The 9,107-nt window shown below is 50.0% G+C and overlaps 1 long non-coding RNA gene across 1 annotated transcript; it reads right to left on the reverse strand.

Moving 5' to 3' along the window:
- Window positions 1–2,094: 2,094 nt before the first annotated feature.
- LOC141214466 (uncharacterized) lies at window positions 2,095–2,981 on the reverse strand. Its single transcript, XR_012283686.1, has 3 exons — window positions 2,865–2,981; window positions 2,331–2,456; window positions 2,095–2,198 (listed from the first exon to the last, which is right to left on the reverse strand). It is a non-coding gene; the product is annotated as an uncharacterized lncRNA (long non-coding RNA).
- Window positions 2,982–9,107: the final 6,126 nt, after the last annotated feature.

The following is a 9,107-nucleotide window of genomic DNA, read 5'->3' on the forward strand; positions in this document are numbered from 1 at the left end:
TCACCTCTGATGCACTACTGATGTCACCTTCATATGACTCATCTTGCCACCTGGACATAGGACTGCTCAAGCACGATGCACCTTGTCTAGGTGATCTGCCTTCCTTTTCAAAAATCTGCTTTCCAAGCTCCCCTTCGCGTTCTTTTCCCTGGTGGAACGCAAGCTCTCATGCGTGGAACGCACTTGACTTCCGGTTTGCGCGTATCCGGTGACGTCACTTCCGGAAACGTCACTTCCGGTTCTCCGTGGAACGCACGCACATACAGCAGCATTGCTGGGTGCGTTCCACCCACACTCACCACCTCATTAGCGACGTCCATCACGCCTCCCCCCACCTCAGGCTTATAAATAGCGGCAATTACAAACCTACAAGGTCACTCCTCCCACAACTAGCGGTGGACTCCGCGTTGGATTCACAGGACCACTTCCAGGACGCACAGGTACTCCCTAATAGGACCATATGCGGCACCCCCAACTATTATTGTGAGCTCTGTAACTGACTCTCTGACTCACATCCTCCTACAGGACTGACCTCTACTTCTAGAGACTTTTTGCCTATTTCCTCTGGACTTACTCCAATCCACACCTGGTATGTGTCATTTTTGAGGCTTCCCCATTGTTATTATGCTATGTTATAGATGTTCTCAATGCCGGCGTATGATCATTATGTAATTCTACTTTTTGCTCTATTTTGCATTTTCATATTATAATCTATGGTGTCCATTTATGCTTATAGATTGTATTGATGAAGGCCACTGATTGGCCGAAACGTCTACTGCTCTTTTGGATTGGACTATGATTGGAATAAATTTTCACATTTATTTATATATCTTGAGTGCCGAGGTTATTTACTACTACTTACTGAAACCAGACACAATAAACACAGATAAGTAAAGGGTTAACCGGACTGCCTCCATTAAAGAAAATGAGTTAGACATTCACAAGTTACAGAATGAGACTGACTTCTCACCGGTGAACTTTACTTCTCGTTTGCAGAATACAGACTCCTATATGCTCCACTTTATAGACAGCTGATGTCAGAGGTGTAACTTTCAGGCCTTTCAGGTCTATTGGACACAAATCGTTTCAGGCCTATTGGACGCAACGCATTTCAAGCCTATTGGACGCAACGCGTTTCAGGCCTACTGGATGCAAATCATCTCAGGCCTAGTGGATACAACACGTTTCAGGCCTATTGGACGCAATGTATTTCAGGCCTATTGGACGCAATGCATTTCAGGCCTATTGGACGCAATGTATTTCAGGCCTATTGGACGCAATGCGTTACAGGCCTATTGGAAGCAATGCGCTTCAGGCCTATTGGACGCAACACGTTTCAGGCCTAGTGGATGCTTTCATACGCCAGTGCTCAGGTGTGACGACTGCCTCTGACCTGCCTTTGCTTGACTGCACTTCAGGTTAAGCACTAGGGACTGCCTCTATAAAGACTGTTCTGGCTGATAATGGTGGTCAGTCGGGTTTATGTTTTTTTCATAGTTTTTTTTTGTATAGCAAAAATAATGCTGCAGTCAAGGGCGTAACTACAGTGCGTGCAGGGGGTTGCAATTGCATCTGGAGCTAAGGGGGGCCCAAAGGGTCTCTTTGACTCATATGAGAAGATCACTACTATTAAAGACCTGCAATAGTTGGGGGCCCTAATGGAGATTTTGCATGGAAGCTTCAGGTTACACTATTGGCTGTAGTCTCAATATTCTTGATTCTTGCCTTTAAAAAGGGATAGAACCCCCCCCCCCAAAAAAAAAAAACAACATAAAAAAATCCTAATGCAACTCCAAACCGGAGTTAGGGAGCATTTTATAACTACTTCCCAGGAACGCTCGTTTAAGGATAATTGTGCAGTATAAATAGGCTGCCAATCACTGACGAATGGCCAAACGCTTGTTCGTCGGGTGAAATGATCTTTTGTGCTGCACAAAAAAATTATCGTTCGCGACAACCATGATGCGTTTTGGGTAAAAAGGATCTGTACAAATATGAAAAGAGTCTTAAAGTAATGAAAATAAGAAGATGGAAAACTATAACACAGCCTGTGACTATCATACCTGCTGCATCATATCCAGCTCAGAGTACTTTGCAAATTCTTCCATCCGACGCAAAAGTTTCTCCAGTTCCAGCATAAGCTTCTCTCTTTTCCCCAGCAGCTCGCCCTCTCCTTTACGCTTGGCGTTTTCAATCAGCTTTTAGAAAGGAACAGTTATCAAAAAATGCTCCCAGAGCGTTCCCTGTTTAATTACCTGGACACTGCAGGGGGCTGCTGCTTCATTGGAGCTGGCACCCGAGACCCCATTTTCAGACATGAGCCCACATACCTGGTCATTTTCATCAAACACTGGGTTGATATTTTTTGGCCACAGTAACACTGTTGAGTTCAGGATGATATCTTCAGGTACAAATAAATGAACATCTAGAAGATAATTCATCCTCCGCTGACACTCCTAAAATTAAAAAAATGAAACTCACTATGTATTAATGTATCTAGCATCTACAATCACAGAGGTTGCACCAATTATATTTCTTCCAAAAACTTAGGTTATAAAATTATACTGATGCTCCACAACTCCAGTTCCCTCCATCGGTTTGTGTTCTTCCTGCTTTATGTGGACATGTGATTTCTGTAGCCAATCACTGGCTGTAGCCGGTTACCACCGTAGTCACTGATAGGCTGCAGCAATCACATGATCATGTTGGGGATCTGATCACTGAAACCTGGAGAGGGACTGGTAAGTATAGCTAGTATGACATGACCTATATATGGAAAAATACATATTAACCAGGACACAAGAAATATCGGAATAATCCTATATATTATGTTTTTCACTAATTATACCCAGGGACGTACGTACAGCAATTCGGGACTTTAGCTCTACCAGGCTTTTATTCTTCGCCTGCTCCACAAGCGCAATCTCCTCTATTACATCTTCAGCAGTTTCAGGAACCTTTAACGCTTGTTCCTTGATTTTCTCAAATTCCAAGCAGATTCTAAGCGAAGCAAAGATTATTACATACAGGTGCATCTCACTAAATTAGAATATCATCAAAAAGTTCATTTATTTCAGTTTTCAGTACAAAAAGTGAAACTCCTATATTGTATAGAGTCATTACAGACAGAGTGATCTATTCCAAGTGTTTATTTCTGTTAATGTTGATGATTATGGCTTACAGCCAATGAAAACACAAAAGTCATTATCTCAGTAAATTAGAATACTTTATAACAACAGCTTGAAAAATGTTTTTAAAATCTGAAATGTCCTACTGAAATGTATGTTCAGTAAATGCCCTCAATACTTGGCCGGGGCTCCTTTAGTATCAATTACTGCATCAATGCGGCAATGTGGCCCTGCTGAGGTGTTATGGAAGCCCAGGTGGCTTTGAGCCTTCAGCTCGTCTGCATTGTCGGGTCTGGTGTCTCTCATCTTCCTCTTGACAATACCCCATAGATTCTCTATAATAGATTCTCTATGGGGTTAAGGTCAGGCGAGTTTGCTGCCAACCAAGCACAGTGATACTGTTGTTTGTAAACCAGGTATTGGTACTTTTGGCCGTGTGGATGTGACGCCCTGCTGTGCATGGAGTCACAGACCAAAGGGGGGTGCATTTCAGGTTTTCTCCACAAGAGGCCCTCAGAGCGTTCACACACCTCCACCCTACCTCAGAACCACCAGAGGGAGCCCTTTAGTGAATATATAAAGGAGGGTGGAGGCAGGAAGAGAGGGAGTTCAGTCAGTTGTCTAAGGAGTGAGTCCAGTCAGGAGTCTCTGCTGAGACACAGAAGGTTAGTGACTCAGCAGGTTTCTGCTGAGAGGAGTTGTTTGGAGTCTGCTGCAAGCAGCTCAGAGAGAGACAGCTAGGAGCGTTGCCGACGCTCTAAAGAGCGTCAGAAGAGGCCGCCAGCTTACTGCCAGTGTGTATAGCCTAGTGAGGGCCCAGAGTAGGCCGAAGGCTAGTGGAACAGTAGCATCGGTGACCGAGGAGCTTCATAAGCTCACCCCAGAAATATACCGGACACCGGCTCCGAGTCTGCACAGCAGTAAACCCTCTGTGGAAAACAGCCGGATCTTTCCTGGAAGACTTCAGGTCTCAGGATAGCCCAGGAGCTGACACGTAACAGGACCAGGAGGCACGGAGGCTCCGCCATACCTGGAGCGTACTCTTAAGCAAAAGGCCCTAACACCAGGTCAGCCGGCGCAACACAAGGACTAAGTTAGGCCTAGTTTCAGACAGGCCATAAACTACACAAGCGGCAAGGATACAGGAGGCCCTATACCTGCTCACTGGGGAGAGACCTGCAGTGCACCCCTCACCCTACAGTGCTCGGGGCGGTACCGCAACTCCACCAGTAAAAAGGTACTGAAGCCAAACGTGAGTGTGTCTCCCATTTTTCCTTGGACCCGCTGGGTCACCGCCATATAGTGCACCTTAACGAACACCGCTGCCCTGAGGCCTAGCTCCACCTGTGGGGAGCTACCCCATCATAGCTGCCGTAACACCGGCCTCAGTGGACTGCCGCAGTGCTGGTGGTCCTCACCAGACACCACAGGTGGCGTCACGAACTTTCATTTTCCATTTAACCCCTTTTTTTTAAGAGAGACCCCAGGGTACGGGCCCGGGAGCCGACCACCGCGACATCTCCCAAGGCCAGGCATTAAGGCCCGGGCACCGAGTAGTCCCCATCCCCTGGGTGCCACATCTCTCTAACTGGCGTCACGAACAGGATTGCGTGCCCGCGGCAACAGAAGGAGTTGTGCCCGTTGCCACCGGGTACTGTGCGCCTTAAGAAACTGTAAAAAACTCACAGTGGTGAAGCTTTTCCCGCCATTTTCTGGAGTTTCCCGCCATTGGCCGCCATCTTTCCGGTCGCCATGCGAGAAGAAGGGCGTAACCGCGGGAAAACTAGAGGGCGTAAGTGCTGAAAGCGCGCAAAGTCGAGGACACGCCCCACGCACTGACGCAGCATCAGGTCCTGGCAGGAAGCCCAAGCGAACGCTCCGACGTGGAACGTAAGAGACGCAAGGTCCTATCAGAAGACCTCCGCCTGCGGAGCTGCGGCCTACAGAAGGAAGGTAGGCCACGGTTCACTAGGGGGGCGCCAAGATGTTGCAGCAACAGCCCGACGTCGCTGACCAGGCTGACAGCCCCGATGATGCGCCCGCAGCCGCCGCCGCGCAAGACGGAGCAGCCGCCCTATTACCAGGGCCTGTAGCCCCTATTGTACCATTGACTTTACCGTACATGCCTGGAGCAAAGTGGCTCCCCCAGTACAACGGCAAGCCGGACACCCTGTCCGGATTCAAGCACAAAATATGCAGCATCCTGGACATGTATTCTATGACCGGCAAACAAAGAGCCGCAGTAGTTGTGGGACAATTGACTGGTGCTGCGGAGAGAGAGGTAGAGACTTGGTCGGCCGCGGACCAGGAATCAGTCTCCACAATTTTCAAAAAGTTACAGACTGCCTTTGAGGACCGCACTGAGGCAGACCTCCGGATGAGGTTCTACCAATGCTCTCAGAAGCCGGAGGGCAGCGTTCGGGACTATGCCTGCCGTTTACAGGTGGCCCTGCGAGCTCTAAAACAGGTTAGTCCAATTAGCATAACCAATGAGAGTAAAATGCTAAAAGAACAATTTGTCCGGGGGCTGAGGTCCCAAGCGGAGAGCAGGACTGTGCGTTGGTGGTCCTTGGAACATCCAGATGCTACCTTCGACACCCTTAAGGACATGGCTATCAAGGGACTGCAACCCCTGGAGACAGCAGATACGTCTATCCAGCGTTACCAGGGTGGGGCCACTCCAACGCCAGCAGCACCCACCTTTTCCCCGCTGGCTGCTGAAGCCAAAGTACAGGCAGCGCCCCCTACTGAGCTGGACTGTCTGCGCTCAGAAGTGCGCCAGCTGACCAAAAACCTGGCCACTGTGATGAGTGCCCTGCAACTACGGACTGAGCCAGAGACGGAAGGAAAGATACTGCTAGCCGACTGCCCTGAGGATGTCCCCTGGATGAACCGGAGGAGAAGGAGGACGTCGCCACCCCGGAGGAGGACATCGCCACCCCAGAGGAGGACAACGCCACCCCCAGGAAGGACCAACAACCAGCGCCATCCTCACCAAGAGTTCGTCTGCCACCGCTGCCAGAAGGCAGGTCACACAGTGCACCAGTGTCCTTTAAACGAGCAAACCCTGGGTCCGAGGGCCAGCACCCAGGAATAGACTCAGCAGGCCCCTCAGACTGGCACCGCAGGTTCGTGGGAGGAAGACCTTTCCTATCCATCATACTTGACGGCATTGCGATACCTGCCCTGCTGGACACCGGATCCCAGGTAACAATCATACCTGATATCCTCTATAGCAAATACTGGTCCATGGACAGTCTCCAACCCCCAAACCCAGACTTTTCAGTATATGCCTCTAACGGCCTCCCTCTTGACCTACTCGGGGTTAAGAATGTAGCAGTAAAAGTGGGGAGAGTGGAGTTAAAGGACCAGGGACTCATTGTAGTGAAGACTGTCAATGAGGAAAATGGACTGAATATGGTACTAGGCACTAACATTGTTGGTAACTGTTTGGAGGAGGTTGTGTTTTTACTCCAACAGCTCGCTGACGTTGCCAGACCAGGGCAGAGGAGAGCGATCCAGAAGGAGATCCGAGCCCTGACGTACCAGCAGCAAGCGCAGCTGACCGGCGGTGAGATTGGTAACGTGCGGGTAACTGACCCGATACCCATTGTAATTCCCCCAATGAGTGAAATGCTTATCTGGTGTAGAGCAGCAATAGGTCTTAAAGGACAGAGCTACCAGGCGGTAGTAGAACCCCTTAGCTCAGAGCACAGACCTACACTCTTAACCGCCAGGGGGGTAGTAGATGTACGCAATGGGAGGATGCCCGTCCGTCTTCTTAACTATGGGGAAGACGAGGTTAAATTACCACGTTATGCCACTATTGCCAAACTCTACACTGTAAATAATAACTCTATTCACACGGCGGAGTCCTTAACCTCCCCAGACCAAGTGGAGGATAATGACCCTACAACACAGGAGGGGGATTGGTGTCAACAGCTCCACGTTGGTACAGACACCACTCCTGCCCACCAGAAACAGGGAGTACACCGGGTGGTTCAGGAATACGAGCAGGTATTCAGCAAACACCCGCTTGACTTTGGGAGGATTAAGGGGGTACAACATCACATCCCCACAGGCAACCATCCCCCCATCAAGGAACGGTACAGGCCTATACCTCCAGCACACTACCAGAAAGCCAAGGAGATGTTGCATGACATGAAGAAGGCAGGGGTAGTAAGGGATAGTTGTAGTCCCTGGGCAGCTCCCCTAGTTCTAGTCAGGAAGAAGGATGGAAGCATGAGAATGTGCGTAGATTACCGTCAAGTAAATCGCATTACACATAAAGATGCATACCCTTAACCACGTATTGAGGAATCCCTGGCTGCCTTGAAGTCTGCAAATTACTTTTCCACCCTTGACCTCACTAGTGGGTACTGGCAAGTAGCTGTGGCTGAGGAGGATCGGGAGAAGACGGCCTTCACCACCCCGATGGGACTCTGCGAGTTCAACAGTATGCCGTTTGGACTCTGCAATGCCCCCGGAACGTTCCAGAGATTGATGGAGTGCTGCCTGGGACACCGCAACTTCGAGACTGTGTTATTATACCTGGATGATGTGATTGTGTACTCCAAGACGTATGAGGACCACTTGAAGCACCTGGCGGAGGTATTTGAGTCACTGTCCCAGTATGGGATGAAGTTGAAGCCCTCCAAGTGCCACCTGCTCAAGAAGAAGGTACAGTACCTGGGACACATTGTCAGTCCAGAAGGGGTAGCACCAGACCCGGAGAATGTCACTGCCATCCAGAAATGGCCGGAGCCGAAGAACCTCAAGGAGGTGCGTCAGTTCCTGGGACTGATAGGATACTACCGGAGGTTTGTAAAAGATTACACCAAGAGAGCAGCACCTCTGCAAGACCTCCTGGTAGGACAGTCCCCCAAGGGCAGAAATCCCCCGTTCCACTGGGGTAAAGAACAGGCTGAATCATTTCAAGAAATGAAGGAGATCCTGACAGGTGATGAGATCCTAGCCTACCCTGACTACAGCCAACCGTTCCTGCTGTATACTGATGCCAGCAATGAAGTATTGGGAGCTGTCCTAAGTCAGAAGCAGAATGGCCAGGAGAAAGTCATCACGTATGCAAGCAGGAAGCTCCGCCCGACCGAGAGGAACCCAGAGAACTATAGCAGCTTCAAGTTGGAGTTTCTGGCCTTGGTCTGGCCATTACAGAAAGGTTCAAGCACTACCTAGCCTCCAGCAAGTTCACTGCCTACACTGACAATAACCCCTTAACTCATCTTGAAACAGCCAAGCTGGGAGCCATGGAACAACGATGGATGGCTCGGCTGTCAAACTACCAATTCACCATAAAGTACCGGGCGGGCCGCAAGAACGCCAACGCCGATGCCCTGTCCAGGATGCCTCACCAGCCAGACACAGAAGAAGAAGTGGATGACCTGGAAGAGGTTGAACTACCTGCCTTCCACCGGAATGGGATGACCCACGAGCTACGAGCCTCCAGGAGGCAACGCGGTAAGACGTTAAACCCCTTGCCTCACCACAGCTGGAAAGAGACCCAGGACAGCGACCCGGTTGTCAGCCGTATCAAGGAACTGATAACCCAAGAAGGTTCCTCCCTGGAGAAGGATGCATCTCTCCAAGCAAAGCAGCTGTGGAATGAGAGAAGCCGGCTGTTTATCTACCGTGAGAAGTTGTGCCGGAGGTACGTCAATCCCAAAGCCCACGAGATGGTGTGGCAGATAGTGGTCCCCAAGACGGACATCCAGATGGTGTTGGAGGCCTACCACGATCAAGCGGGGCACTTTGGGTGGAAAAAGCTAGAGACCCTGTTGAAGTGCCGATTCTACTGGGTGGGGATGCGCAGCTCCATTGAGAGGTGGTGCAGAGACTGTGGACCCTGTGGCCTCAGAAGAAGAGACTACAGCAGCCAGAAGGCACCTCTGCAACCCATCAAGACGACTCGCCCTTTGGAGATCGTGGCCCTGGACCATGTCAAGTTGTCACCTAGTCGGT

This window comes from Phyllobates terribilis, unplaced genomic scaffold, assembly GCF_046119375.1.
Source record: "Phyllobates terribilis strain yellow unplaced genomic scaffold, ASM4611937v1 Scaffold_223__1_contigs__length_3252167, whole genome shotgun sequence".
NCBI lineage: Eukaryota > Metazoa > Chordata > Amphibia > Anura > Dendrobatidae > Phyllobates > Phyllobates terribilis.